Genomic DNA, 15,166 nt, shown 5'->3' with positions numbered 1-15,166 from the left:
TGGGCTTATAACTTGGCTTCTGAATGTCCTAGAGAGATTAGGTTTGTTTTAGTGTACTCCAATCAACAGCCCCTACAACCACAAAAAGGAATGGAGTCATTAGCACTTATGGTTTTTAAATGGCACCCAGAATTATGTTGCACGAAGCACAATTTCACATCATTCTGGGTCCATTTGTGTGAAAACAAGGTCCAATCAGGCTGAAACGTTACAAGAAGGTAGAATCTATTGAGTTGTAAGTGATCTGAACGTTTCATGATGATCGCACATTCCTATAGGGGGTCAAACTATGTCCCAAAGGTCACCGGGCCTGGTGTCACTTTAAAGAAGTAGTCCAGTTACTCATTTGTGGGCTTATAACTTGGCTTCTGAATATCCTAGAGAGGTCAGGTTTGTTTTAGAGTACTCCAATTAACAGCCCTTATTACCCGAAAAAAGAATTGAGTCATTAGCACTTATGGTTTTTAAATGTCACCCAGAATTATGTTGCACGAAGCACAATTTCACATCATTCTGGGTTCATTTGTGTGAAAACAAGGTCCAATAGGGCTGAAACGTTACAGGAAGGTAGAATCTATTGAGTTGTAAGTGATCTGAACGTTTCATGAAGATAGCACTTTTCTAAGGGGGTCAAACCATGTCCCAAAGGTCACCGGATCTGATGTCAATTTAAAGAAGTAGTCCAGTTACACATTTGTGGGCTTATAACTTGGCTTCTGAATGTCCTAGAGAGATTAGGTTTGTTTTAGTGTACTCCAATCAACAGCCCCTACAACCACAAAAAGGAATGGAGTCATTAGCACTTATGGTTTTTAAATGGCACCCAGAATTATGTTGCACGAAGCACAATTTCACATCATTCTGGGTCCATTTGTGTGAAAACAAGGTCCAATCAGGCTGAAACGTTACAAGAAGGTAGAATCTATTGAGTTGTAAGTGATCTGAACGTTTCATGATGATCGCACATTCCTATAGGGGGTCAAACCATGTCCCAAAGGTCACCGGGCCTGGTGTCACTTTAAAGAAGTAGTCCAGTTACTCATTTGTGGGCTTATAACTTGGCTTCTGAATATCCTAGAGAGGTCAGGTTTGTTTTAGAGTACTCCAATTAACAGCCCTTATTACCCGAAAAAAGAATTGAGTCATTAGCACTTATGGTTTTTAAATGTCACCCAGAATTATGTTGCACGAAGCACAATTTCACATCATTCTGGGTTCATTTGTGTGAAAACAAGGTCCAATCAGGCTGAAACGTTACAGGAAGGTAGAATCTATTGAGTTGTAAGTGATCTGAACGTTTCATGAAGATAGCACTTTTCTAAGGGGGTCAAACCATGTCCCAAAGGTCACCGGATCTGATGTCAATTTAAAGAAGTAGTCCAGTTACACATTTGTGGGCTTATAACTTGGCTTCTGAATGTCCTAGAGAGATTAGGTTTGTTTTAGTGTACTCCAATCAACAGCCCCTACAACCACAAAAAGGAATGGAGTCATTAGCACTTATGGTTTTTAAATGGCACCCAGAATTATGTTGCACGAAGCACAATTTCACATCATTCTGGGTTCATTTGTGTGAAAACAAGGTCCAATCAGGCTGAAACGTTACAAGAAGGTAGAATCTATTGAGTTGTAAGTGATCTGAACGTTTCATGATGATCGCACATTCCTATAGGGGGTCAAACCATGTCCCAAAGGTCACCGGGCCTGGTGTCACTTTAAAGAAGTAGTCCAGTTACACATTTGTGGGCTTATAACTTGGCTTCTGAATATCCTAGAGAGGTCAGGTTTGTTTTAGAGTACTCCAATTAACAGACCCTATTACCCCCCAAAAAATGGAGTCATTAGCACTTATGGTTTGTAAATGGCACCCAGAATTATGTTGCACGAAGCACAATTTCACATCATTCTGGGTTCATTTGTGTGAAAACAAGGTCCAATCAGGCTGAAACGTTACAAGAAGGTAGAATCTATTGAGTTGTAAGTGATCTGAACGTTTCATAATGATCGCACATTCCTATAGGGGGTCAAACCATGTCCCAAAGGTCACCGGGCCTGGTGTCACTTTAAAGAAGTAGTCAAGTTACACCTTTGTGGGCTTATAACTTGGCTTTTGAATATCCTAGAGAGGTCAGGTTTGTTTTAGTGTACTCCAATCAACAGCCCCTACAACCACAAAAAGGAATGGAGTCATTAGCACTTATGGTTTGTAAATGGCACCCAGAATTATGTTGCACAAAGCACAATTTCACAGTATTCTGGGTTCATTTGTGTGAAAACAAGGTCCAATCAGGCAGAAACGTTACAGGAAGGTAGAATCTATTGAGTTGTAAGTTATCTGAACGTTTCATGATGATAGCACTTTCCTAAGGGGGTCAAACCATGTCCCAAAGGTCACCGGATCTGGTGTCAATTTAAAGAAGCTGTCCAGTTACACATTTGTGGGCTTATAACTTGGCTTCTGAATGTCCTAGAGAGATCAGGTTTGTTTTAGTGTACTCCAATCAACAGCCCCTACAACCACAAAAAGGAATGGAGTCATTAGCACTTATGGTTTGTAAGTGGAACCCAGAATTATGTTGCACGAAGCACAATTTCACATCATTCTGGGTCCATTTGTGTGAAAACAAGGTCCAATCAGGCTGAAACGTTACAAGAAGGTAGAATCTATTGAGTTGTAAGTGATCTGAACGTTTCATAATGATCGCACATTCCTATAGGTGGTCAAACCATGTCCCAAAGGTCACCGGGCCTTGTGTCACTTTAAAGAAGTAGTCCAGTTACACATTTGTGGGCTTATAACTTGGCTTCTGAATATCCTAGAGAGGTCAAGTTTGTTTTAGAGTACTCCAATTAACAGCCCCTATTACCCCAAAAAGTAATGGAGTCATTAGCACTTATGGTTTTTAAATGACACCCAGAATTATGTTGCACGAAGCACAATTTCACATCATTCTGGGTTCATTTGTGTGAAAACAAGGTCCAATCAGGCTGAAACGTTTCAGGAAGGTAGAATCTATTGAGTTTTAAGTGATCTGAACGTTTCATGAAGATAGAACTTTCCTAAGGGGGTCAAACCATGTCCCAAAGGTCACTGGATCTGGTGTCAATTTAAAGAAGTAGTCCAGTTACACATTTGTGGGCTTATAACTTGGCTTCTGAATGTCCTAGAGAGATCAGGTTTGTTTTAGTGTACTCCAATCAACAGCCCCTACAACCACAAAAAGGAATGGAGTCATTAGCACTTATGGTTTGTAAGTGGCACCCAGAATTATGTTGCACAAAGCACAATTTCACATCATTCTGGGTCCATTTGTGTGAAAACAAGGTCCAATCAGGCTGAAACGTTACAAGAAGGTAGAATCTATTGAGTTGTAAGTGATCTGAACGTTTCATGATGATCGCACATTCCTATAGCGGGTCAAACCATGTCCCAAAGGTCACCGGGCCTGGTGTCACTTTAAAGAAGTAGTGCAGTTACACCTTTGTGGGCTTATAACTTGGCTTCTGAATATCCTAGAGAGGTCAGGTTTAATTTAGAGTACTCCAATTAACAGCCACCATTACCCCAAAAAGGAATGGAGTCATTAGCACTTATGGTTTGTAAATGGCACCCAGAATTATGTTGCACGAAGGACAATTTCACGTCATTCTGGGTCCATTTGTGTGAAAACAAGGTCCAATCAGGCTGAAACGTTACAAGAAGGTAGAATCTATTGAGTTGTAAGTGATCTGAACGTTTCATGATGATCGCACATTCCTATAGGGGGTCAAACCATGTCCCAAAGGTCACTGGGCCTGGTGTCACTTTGAAGAAGTAGTCCAGTTACACCTTTGTGGGCTTATAACTTGGCTTCTGAATGTCCTAGAGAGGTCAGGTTTGTTTTAGTGTACTCCAATCAACAGCCCCTACAACCACAAAAAGAAATGGAGTCATTAGCACTTATGGTTTGTAAATGGCACCCAGAATTATGTTGCACGATGCACAATTTCACATCATTCTGGGTCCATTTGTGTGAAAACAAGGTCCAATCAGGCTGAAACGTTACAAGAAGGTAGAATCTATTGAGTTGTAAGTGATCTGAACGTTTCATGATGATCGCACATTCCTATAGCGGGTCAAACCATGTCCCAAAGGTCACCGGGCCTGGTGTCACTTTAAAGAAGTAGTGCAGTTACACCTTTGTGGGCTTATAACTTGGCTTCTGAATATCCTAGAGAGGTCAGGTTTAATTTAGAGTACTCCAATTAACAGCCCCCATTACCCCAAAAAGGAATGGAGTCATTAGCACTTATGGTTTTTAAATGGCACCCAGAATTATGTTGCACGAAGCACAATTTCACATCATTCTGGGTTCATTTGTGTGAAAACAAGGTCCAATCAGGCTGAAACGTTACAAGAAGGTAGAATCTATTGAGTTGTAAGTGATCTGAACATTTCATGATGATCGCACATTCCTATAGGGGGTCAAACCATGTCCTAAAGGTCACCGGGCCTGGTGTCACTTTAAAGAAGTAGTCCAGTTACACATTTTTGGGCTTATAACTTGGCTTCTGAATATCCTAGAGAGGTCAGGTTTGTTTTAGAGTACTCCAATTAACAGACCCTATTACCCCCCAAAAAATGGAGTCATTAGCACTTATGGTTTGTAAATGGCACCCAGAATTATGTTGCACAATGCACAATTTCACATTATTCTGGGTTCATTTGTGTGAAAACAAGGTCCAATCAGGCAGAAATGTTACAGGAAGGTAGAATCTATTTAGTTGTAAGTTATCTGAACGTTTCATGATGATAGCACTTTCCTAAGGGGGTCAAACCATGTCCCAAAGGTCACCGGATCTGGTGTCAATTTAAAGAAGCTGTCCAGTTACACATTTGTGGGCTTATAACTTGGCATCTGAATGTCCTAGAGAGATCAGGTTTGTTTTAGTGTACTCCAATCAACAGCCCCTACAACCACAAAAAGGAATGGAGTCATTAGCACTTATGGTTTGTAAGTGGAACCCAGAATTATGTTGCACGAAGCACAATTTCACATCATTCTGGGTCCATTTGTGTGAAAACAAGGTCCAATCAGGCTTAAACGTTACAAGAAGGTAGAATCTACTGAGTTGTAAGTGATCTGAACATTTCATAATGATTGCACATTCCTATAGGTGGTCAAACCATGTCCCAAAGGTCACCGGGCCTTGTGTCACTTTAAAGAAGTAGTCCAATTACACATTTGTGGGCTTATAACTTGGCTTCTGAATATCCTAGAGAGGTCAGGTTTGATTTAGAGTACTCCAATTAACAGCCCCTATTACCCATAAAAGTAATGGAGTCATTAGCACTTATGGTTTTTAAATGGCACCCAGAATTATGTTGCACGAAGCACAATTTCACATCATTCTGGGTTCATTTGTGTGAAAACAAGGTCCAATCAGGCTGAAACGTTTCAGGAAGGTAGAATCTATTGAGTTGTAAGTGATCTGAACGTTTCATGAAGATAGAACTTTCCTAAGGGGGTCAAACCATGTCCCAAAGGTCACTGGATCTGGTGTCAATTTAAAGAAGTAGTCCAGTTACACATTTGTGGGCTTATAACTTGGCTTCTGAATGTCCTAGAGAGATCAGGTTTGTTTTAGTGTACTCCAATCAACAGCCCCTACAACCACAAAAAGGAATGGAGTCATTAGCACTTATGGTTTGTAAGTGGAACCCAGAATTATGTTGCACGAAGCACAATTTCACATCATTCTGGGTCCATTTGTGTGAAAACAAGGTCCAATCAGGCTGAAACGTTACAAGAAGGTAGAATCTATTGAGTTGTAAGTGATCTGAACGTTTCATAATGATCGCACATTCCTATAGGTGGTCAAACCATGTCCCAAAGGTCACCGGGCCTTGTGTCACTTTAAAGAAGTAGTCCAGTTACACATTTGTGGGCTTATAACTTGGCTTCTGAATATCCTAGAGAGGTCAGGTTTGTTTTAGAGTACTCCAATTAACAGCCCCTATTACCCCAAAAGTAAAGGAGTCATTAGCACTTATGGTTTTTAAATGGCACCCAGAATTATGTTGCACGAAGCACAATTTCACATCATTCTGGGTTAATTTGTGTGAAAACAAGGTCCAATCAGGCTGAAACGTTTCAGAAAGGTAGAATCTATTGAGTTGTAAGTGATCTGAACGTTTCATGAAGATAGAACTTTCCTAAGGGGGTCAAACCATGTCCCAAAGGTCACTGGATCTGGTGTCAATTTAAAGAAGTAGTCCAGTTACACATTTGTGGGCTTATAACTTGGCTTCTGAATGTCCTAGAGAGATCAGGTTTGTTTTAGTGTACTCCAATCAACAGCCCCTACAACCACAAAAAGGAATGGAGTCATTAGCACTTATGGTTTGTAAGTGGCAACCAGAATTATGTTGCACGAAGCACAATTTCACATCATTCTGGGTCCATTTGTGTGAAAACAAGGTCCAATCAGGCTGAAAGGTTACAAGAAGGTAGAATCTATTGAGTTGTAAGTGATCTGAACGTTTCATGATGATCGCACATTCCTATAGCGGGTCAAACCATGTCCCAAAGGTCACCGGGCCTGGTGTCACTTTAAAGAAGTAGTGCAGTTACACCTTTGTGGGCTTATAACTTGGCTTCTGAATATCCTAGAGAGGTCAGGTTTAATTTAGAGTACTCCAATTAACAGCCCCCAGTACCCCAAAAAGGAATGGAGTCATTAGCACTTATGGGTTGTAAATGGCACCCAGAATTATGTTGCACGAAGGACAATTTCACATCATTCTGGGTCCATTTGACTGAAAACAAGGTCCAATCAGGCTGAAACGTTACAAGAAGGTAGAATCTATTGAGTTGTAAGTGATCTGAACGTTTCATGATGATCGCACATTCCTATAGGGGGTCAAACCATGTCCCAAAGGTCACTGGGCCTGGTGTCACTTTGAAGAAGTAGTCCAGTTACACCTTTGTGGGCTTATAACTTGGCTTCTGAATGTCCTAGAGAGGTCAGGTTTGTTTTAGTGTACTCCAATCAACAGCCCCTACAACCACAAAAAGGAATGGAGTCATTAGCACTTATGGTTTGTAAATGGCACCCAGAATGATGTTGCACGAAGCACAATTTCACATCATTCTGGGTCCATTTGTGTGAAAACAAGGTCCAATCAGGCTGAAACGTTACAAGAAGGTAGAATCTATTGAGTTGTAAGTGATCTGAACGTTTCATGATGATCGCACATTCCTATAGGGGGTCAAACCATGCCCCAAAGGTCACTGGGCCTGGTGTCACTTTAAAGAAGTAGTCCAGTTACACATTTGTGGGCTTATAACTTGGCTTCTGAATGTCCTAGAGGGATCAGGTTTGTTTTAGTGTACTCCAATCAACAGCCCCTACAACCACAAAAAGGAATTGAGTCATTAGCACTTATCGTTTGTAAATGGCACCCAGAATTATGTTGCACGAAGCACAATTTCACATCATTCTGGGTCCATTTGTGTGAAAACAAGGTCCAATCAGGCTGAAACGTTACAAGAAGGTAGAATCTATTGAGTTGTAAGTGATCTGAACGTTTCATGATGATCGCATATTCCTATTGGGGGTCAAACCATGTCCCAAAGGTCACCGGATCTGGTGTCAATTTAAAGAAGTAGTCCAGTTACACATTTGTGGGCTTATAACTTGGCTTCTGAATGTCCTAGAGAGATTAGGTTTGTTTTAGTGTACTCCAATCAACATCCCCTACAACCACAAAAAGGAATGGAGTCATTAGCACTTATGGTTTTTAAATGGAACCCAGAATTATGTTGCACGAAGCACAATTTCACATCATTCTGGGTTCATTTGTGTGAAAACAAGGTCCAATCAGGCTGAAACGTTACAAGAAGGTAGAATCTATTGAAATGTAAGTGATCTGAACATTTCATGATGATCGCACATTCCTATAGGGGGTCAGACCATGTCCCAAAGGTCACCGGGCCTGGTGTCACTTTAAAGAAGTAGTCCAGTTACACATTTGTGGGCTTATAACTTGGCTTCGTAATATCCTAGAGAGGTCAGGCTTGTTTTAGAGTACTCCAATTAACAGACCCTATTACCCCCCAAAAAATGGAGTCATTAGCACTTATGGTTTGTAAATGGCACCCAGAATTATGTTGCACGAAGCACAATTTCACATCATTCTGGGTTCATTTGTGTGAAAACAAGGTCCAATCAGGCTGAAAAGTTTCAGGAAGGTAGAATCTATTGAGTTGTAAGTGATCTGAACGTTTCATGAAGATAGAACTTTCCTAAGGGGGTCAAACCATGTCCCAAAGGTCACTGGATCTGGTGTCAATTTAAAGAAGTAGTCCAGTTACACATTTGTGGACTCATAACTTGGCTTCTGAATGTCCTAGAGAGATCAGGTTTGTTTTAGTGTACTCCAATCAACAGCCCCTACAACCGCAAAAAGGAATGGAGTCATTAGCACTTATGGTTTGTAAGTGGCTCCCAGAATTATGTTGCACGAAGCACAATTTCACATCATTCTGGGTTCATTTGTGTGAAAACAAGGTCCAATCAGGCTGAAATGTTACAGGAAGGTAGAATCTATTGATTTGTAAGTGATCTGAACGTTTCATGATGATAGCACTTTCCTAAGGGGGTCAAACCATGTCCCAAATGTCACCGGATCTGGTGTCACTTTAAAGAAGTAGTCCAGTTACACATTTGTGGGCTTATAACTTGGCTTCTGAATGTCCTAGAGAGATCAGGTTTGTTTTAGTGTACTCCAATCAACAGCCCCTACAACCACAAAAAGGAATGGAGTCATTAGCACTTATGGTTTTTAAATGGCACCCAGAATTATGTTGCACGAAGCACAATTTCACATCATTCTGGGTCCATTTGTGTGAAAACAAGGTCCAATCAGGCTGAAACGTTACAAGAAGGTAGAATCTATTGAGTTGTAAGTGATCTGAACGTTTCATGATGATCGCATATTCCTATAAGGGGTCAAACCATGTCCCAAAGGTCACTGGGCCTGGTGTCACTTTAAAGTAGTCCAGTTACACATTTGTGGGCTTATAACTTGGCTTCTGAATATCCTAGAGAGGTCAAGTTTGTTTTAGAGTACTCCAATTAACATCCCCTATTACCTCAAAAAGGAATGGAGTCATTAGCACTTATGGTTTTTAAATGGCACCCAGAATTATGTTGCACGAAGCACAATTTCACATCATTCTGGGTCCATTTGTGTGAAAACAAGGTCCAATCAGGCTGAAACGTTACAAGAAGGTAGAATCTATTGAGTTGTAAGTGATCTGAACGTTTCATGATGATCGCACATTCCTATAGGAGGTCAAACCATGTCCCAAAGGTCACTGGGCCTGGTGTCACTTTAAAGAAGTAGTCCAGTTACACATTTGTGGGCTTACATTTGGCTTCTGAATGTCCTAGAGAGATCAGGTTTGTTTTAGTGTACTCCAATCAACAGCCCCTACAACCACAAAAAGGAATGGAGTCATTAGCAATTATGGTTTGTAAATGGCACCCAGAATTATGTTGCACGAAGCACAATTTCACATCATGCTGCGTCCATTTGTGTGAAAACAAGGTCCAATCAGGCTGAAACGTTACAAGAAGGTAGAATCTATTGAGTTGTAAGTGATCTGAACGTTTCATGATGATCGCACATTCGTATAGGGGGTCAAACCATGTCCCAAAGGTCACTGGGCCTGGTGTCATTTTAAAGAAGTAGTCCAGTTACACATTTGTGGGCTTATAACTTGGCTTCTGAATGTCCTAGAGAGATCAGGTTTGTTTTAGTGTACTCCAATCAACAGCCCCTACAACCACAAAAAGGAATTGAGTCATTAGCACTTATCGTTTGTAAATGGCACCCAGAATTATGTTGCACGAAGCACAATTTCACATCATTCTGGGTCCATTTGTGTGAAAACAAGGTCCAATCAGGCTGAAAGGTTACAAGAAGGTAGAATCTATTGAGTTGTAAGTTATCTGAACGTTTCATGATGATCGCATATTCCTATAGGGGGTCAAACAATGTCCCAAAGGTCACCGGGCCTGGTGTCACGTTAAAGAAGTAGTCCAGTTACACATTTGTGGGCTTATAACTTGGCTTCTGAATATCCTAGAGAGGTCAGGTTTGCTTTAGAGTACTCCATATAACAGCCCCTATTACCCCAAAAAGGAATGGAGTCATTAGCACTTATGGTTTTTAAATGGCACCCAGAATTATGTTGCACGAAGCACAATTTCACATCATTCTGGGTTCATTTGTGTGAAAACAAGGTCCAATCAGGCTGCAAAGTTTCAGGAAGGTAGAATCTATTGAGTTGTAAGTGATCTGAACGTTTCATGAAGATAGAACTTTCCTAAGGGGGTCAAACCATGTCCCAAAGGTCACTGGATCTGGTGTCAATTTAAATAAGTAGTCCAGTTACACATTTGTGGGCTTATAACTTGGCTTCTGAATGTCCTAGAGAGATCAGGTTTGTTTTAGTGTACTCCAATCAACAGCCCCTACAACCGCAAAAAGGAATGGAGTCATTAGCACTTATGGTTTGTAAGTGGCACCCAGAATTATGTTGCACGAAGCACAATTTCACATCATTCTGGGTCCATTTGTGTGAAAACAAGGTCCAATCAGGCTGAAACGTTACAAGAAGGTAGAATCTATTGAGTTGTAAGTGAGCTGAACGTTTCATGATGATCGCACATTCCTATAGGGGGTCAAACCATGTCCCAAAGGTCACTGGGCCTGGTGTCACTTTGAAGAAGTAGTCCATTTACACCTTTGTGGGCTTATAACTTGGCTTCTGAATGTCCTAGAGAGGTCAGGTTTGTTTTAGTGTACTCCAATCAACAGCCCCTACAACCACAAAAAGGAATGGAGTCATTAGCACTTATGGTTTGTAAATGGCACCCAGAATTATGTTGCACGAAGCACAATTTCACATCATTCTGGGTTCATTTGTGTGAAAACAAGGTCCAATCAGGCTGAAACGTTACAAGAAGGTAGAATCTATTGAGTTGTAAGTGATCTGAACGTTTCATGATGATCGCACATTCCTATAGGGGGTCAAACCATGTTCCAAAGGTCACTGGGCCTGGTGTCACTTTAAAGAGCAAGTAACGTCTAAATTAACTTTTTTTTGCTGATGAACTGTATAAATGAGTGTCTAATAGTGTTTTAAATGTGTGTATTCATTATTTTAGCATTTTGGTGCATTTTCTTAAAAAATTAAAAATTCTGCCTAAATACCACAGTATAGCTCCACCTTCAGCTTAAAACATAGAATTTGACTCATTTTGAATAAATTTTAGCCAATGGCTAAAGAGTAAGATACTACGTAATCCAGTAGAGTACTACGTAGCAGCTCTGTGTCAACGTTATAAAAGCATCGGGAGTCTCGGCCACGCCTTGTGGCGAGTTGGGAGTTGGATTTGCATGAGAGTGTAGGAGGCTAGCCGTAGTTCAGCATTAGCATATAGCATTAGCATATCCTAGTCTTTAGCATAGCTTTTAGTGTTATACATACTTATTTAGTGTTAGCTTGGCTGTTGGATATTGTAGTTTAGTTACTGTTTGGCTGTTAGTGTAATTAGGAAAGTAGTTCGGGTTTAGTGCTCCATATCGTGTTAGCATGGTGAGATGGTGTAGTGTAGTATGGTTGCGGAGCTCTGTCGGGTTGCACTCCTTTCCGCTGGACTTAGAAATTAGGCGCCAGTGGTTGCGTGTCTGGAAAAGATTCAGCTCCCGCCTGGTGCTGTAGTTTGCAACCAGCATTTTACCCGCGATTCTGCACGTCTCCGTTCCAAGAGGGAGGCTGTGCCCACCGTGGCTCTTCCGCGATTTAGATACAGCCCACCGACTCTGCTCCCCCACCATGACGGGCTACAGTCTGAGGTGAGTAAGCTAAATAAAAGTTTTAACATCTTCTAAAGACAATTTCCTACCTAAATGCAAAGTTTGAGAGACGTGGTTCACTCCATTTAGCTAATATCAGTCTGCACTGCCTTCGGGCTATTTTGTCAAGTTCACAAAATGTGGAACGGGATGTAAGGTTAGAATCAGCGGCGAATCGGAACATATCTCGAAGCCCTGGCCGACAAAACGGTCCACATGACTGTCAGGCTCAGAGAAAATTCGGGTTGTTTTTGTGTCAGTCGGTAATTCAGCAACAGTGACTCTAAACTGACGCAGCACTAGTTGACAGACATCATTACAGCGTGAAATCCAGCACAGCGTGACCCGGTTCCGTGAGGAATTCTGTTCAGGAGGTCGCATTTCAGGGTCTCCACATCATATGTGACTGACTTTTACTTTATAATAACATCACACACTAGGAATGTTATAAAGCGCCTATATGGGACAGTTTCTTTTGTATTTTATCTGACTTTATAAACATCAATGTGCTTCTATTTTTTTTCAGGCTAAATCTACCCAAGACACTGGCTGTCAGACTGATTTAGTAATCTGCAAGAATGCACTTGTCCAGGCTGACGTGGTGTTACCCGTAGCAAAGGTGAATTATTTTTAATAATCTTCTATGTAAACATTTTATTACCTTCTAGTTTTAATTTGTTTTACAGATTGTTACACGTGATTTTATGCTCTTTTAAACGTTCATAAATGTGCTGCTTCTTTGTTTTTTATAGAGCTCACAGCCTCAGTGTCTTGTGACACAGGGACCATGACAGAAATTCATCTTCCAGAAGGTCCCAGAGCATCCACACCTCCTGAAAAGACCACGGTGTGAGGTGTCTGCTGTTGATTCCAGCTTCCACCTCAGTGACAGTGCAAGCTCAGTGAACTGTTCAAGGTAAAAAAAATTAAAACATTTCTGAATTTTTAAGATATTAACAATTAAATAAGTATGTGATTACATCATGAAGGAGGCTACTGATTCTGGCCCTGTGACACTTGGTGGTCACCACCAGGTGGTGACGTGTGAGCTGATTCACCTGGTAAATAACTTTTAAATTAAATATTTTGTTTTTGCTATCAAAAGTAAATTAACTAATAACCTGCATTACTGCAGGACACTCAGCAAAATATGGACTCTACACCATGAGGCAGGCACACGTTAATAACTCTATAAGAGCACATAAGGTAAGCAACACCACATATTATTTTTATTACTGTACACTGTCCTGGATTTGTTTTCTTTCTGCATGATTTGTTTTCTTTCTGCATCTCATCATTAGCCTGGCTGATCACCTGATAACTCCTGTCATCTGGTTATGACAGCATGAGGATGTCCTCACACACCTGTAACCTATCAGCTCATCTGGCAGAATAGAGAGAGAAGAGACAACACCACATCTCCTGTTCCTGGAAAGCCTTCAGCCATCCTTCGATGACTGAGAACCTCCATCAGCTCTGTCTCCTGTCTGCCTACAATTATTATAATAAATATTGTGTTTGACAAGTTTTTTGTGCTGCCAAATATCTCATTTTGATTCCAGTTTTGATATTTTAATGGATATTTATAAATTACATTAATTGAATTATCACATTGTCGCATGTTTAACTAGCTCTATTGTGATGAACTAAACTAGCACCTCACTGTTAAAAGCTCGTTTTAATTTCAAGCATGTTTAAGTATTTATGGACATGAACAAAAACAGGAAATATATAAATTGAGATTTATTTAATTAATATAACAAATAAGGGGGAAAGAGTCATTGAAAGGCACATTCTTCTGGAAGTTCCTGATCCCGACGACATCAGCAGGAGACCAGCTGCAGACACCAGAGGATCACCTGCAACCAAGAGCAGCTAGTATCAGTAAATAAATAATGAAATCAGGGCAGTTTTAATGGGCTGAACACATTACAGAATAATTTTCTCATGGTATATTTTCATAACTTTATGCAGCAGACTAGCTTGAGCCCAGATCTCCTGGAGAGCTGCTATCCAGCACGTTTCAGTGGATTTTCCTGCTTTAACAGGTTAGATAAGCTGTTAAGCAGCTCAGCTGTTTGTTGCTGATTAAAACCAGGTGTGTTGATGCAGATAAATCTCTAAAACATGCTGAATACTAGCTTTTTGGGGCCATGGAGACAAACCCTGCAGCTAATCCAATGCTATGGCTAACGGCTACTTACGTTCAGAGATGGGTCTGTTGGGTCGGTTCCAGTAATTTCAGGCAACTCACAAGCTCAAAACAATAAGGCTCATGTCCGCTTGTCTCCTCCAAATAGACTTGGTCCCTTTCTTCTCGAGTGTCTGGGTAAGGAGGGGGAGAAACGTCCTCCACTTCTAATGACTGCTCAGAGTGAAGGGAGCTAGCTTCGTCTAGTTAGCCGTCTCTTCGTCACTGCCACGGCTCCGCCCTCTCGGTCCTCCAGGCAACGCCTACTAATGTTGCAGTTTTCAAAATTGATACGTGGGTGGGGTAAGACTCTGAGGCACACTTGACATGCACTTTAAAGAAGTAGTCCAGTTACACATTTGTGGGCTTATAACTTGGCTTCTGAATGTCCTAGAGAGATCAGGTTTGTTTTAGTGTACTCCAATCAACAGCCCCTACAACCACAAAAAGGAATTGAGTCATTAGCACTTATCGTTTGTAAATGGCACCCAGAATTATGTTGCACGAAGCACAATTTCACATCATTCTGGGTCCATTTGTGTGAAAACAAGGTCCAATCAGGCTGAAACGTTACAAGAAGGTAGAATCTATTGAGTTGTAAGTGATCTGAACGTTTCATGATGATCGCATATTCCTATAGGGGGTCAAACCATGTCCCAAAGGTCACCGGGCCTGGTGTCACTTTAAAGAAGTAGTCCAGTTACACATTTGTGGGCTTATAACTTGGCTTCTGAATGTCCTAGAGAGATCAGGTTTATTTTAGTGTACTCCAATCAACAGCCCCTACAACCACAAAAAGGAATGGAGTCATTAGCACTTATGGTTTTTAAAAGGCACCCAGAATTATGTTGCACGAAGCACAATTTCACATCATTCTGGGTTCATTTGTGTGAAAACAAGGTCCAATCAGGCTGAAATGTTACAGGAAGGTAGAATCTATTGATTTGTAAGTGATCTGAGCGTTTCATGATGATAGCACTTTCCTAAGGGGGTCAAACCATGTCCCAAAGGTCACCGGATCTGGTGTCACTTTAAAGAAGTAGTCCAGTTACACATTTGTGGGC

General features: G+C 41.0%; 2 long non-coding RNA genes across 7 annotated transcripts; one reads left to right on the top strand and one right to left on the bottom strand.

Annotated features, from left to right (window-relative positions):
• The first annotated feature begins 11,143 nt into the window (after window positions 1–11,143).
• Window positions 11,144–13,409, top strand: LOC139072075 (uncharacterized). Of its 6 annotated transcripts, none has more exons than XR_011521689.1 (6): window positions 11,144–11,911; window positions 12,438–12,530; window positions 12,664–12,827; window positions 12,901–12,972; window positions 13,047–13,117; window positions 13,256–13,409. It is a non-coding gene; the product is annotated as an uncharacterized lncRNA (long non-coding RNA). The 6 variants fall into 6 exon arrangements; XR_011521688.1 differs by having other exon boundaries at window positions 13,213–13,409; XR_011521687.1 differs by having other exon boundaries at window positions 13,047–13,409.
• A 232-nt stretch (window positions 13,410–13,641) lies between these two features.
• LOC139072076 (uncharacterized) lies at window positions 13,642–14,251 on the bottom strand. Its single transcript, XR_011521690.1, has 2 exons — window positions 14,116–14,251; window positions 13,642–13,770 (listed from the first exon to the last, which is right to left on the bottom strand). It is a non-coding gene; the product is annotated as an uncharacterized lncRNA (long non-coding RNA).
• Window positions 14,252–15,166: the final 915 nt, after the last annotated feature.

This window comes from Nothobranchius furzeri, chromosome 10, assembly GCF_043380555.1.
Source record: "Nothobranchius furzeri strain GRZ-AD chromosome 10, NfurGRZ-RIMD1, whole genome shotgun sequence".
In the NCBI taxonomy this organism is placed as follows: Eukaryota; Metazoa; Chordata; class Actinopteri; order Cyprinodontiformes; family Nothobranchiidae; genus Nothobranchius; species Nothobranchius furzeri.
This window is presented reverse-complemented; position numbering and strand designations above follow the sequence as displayed.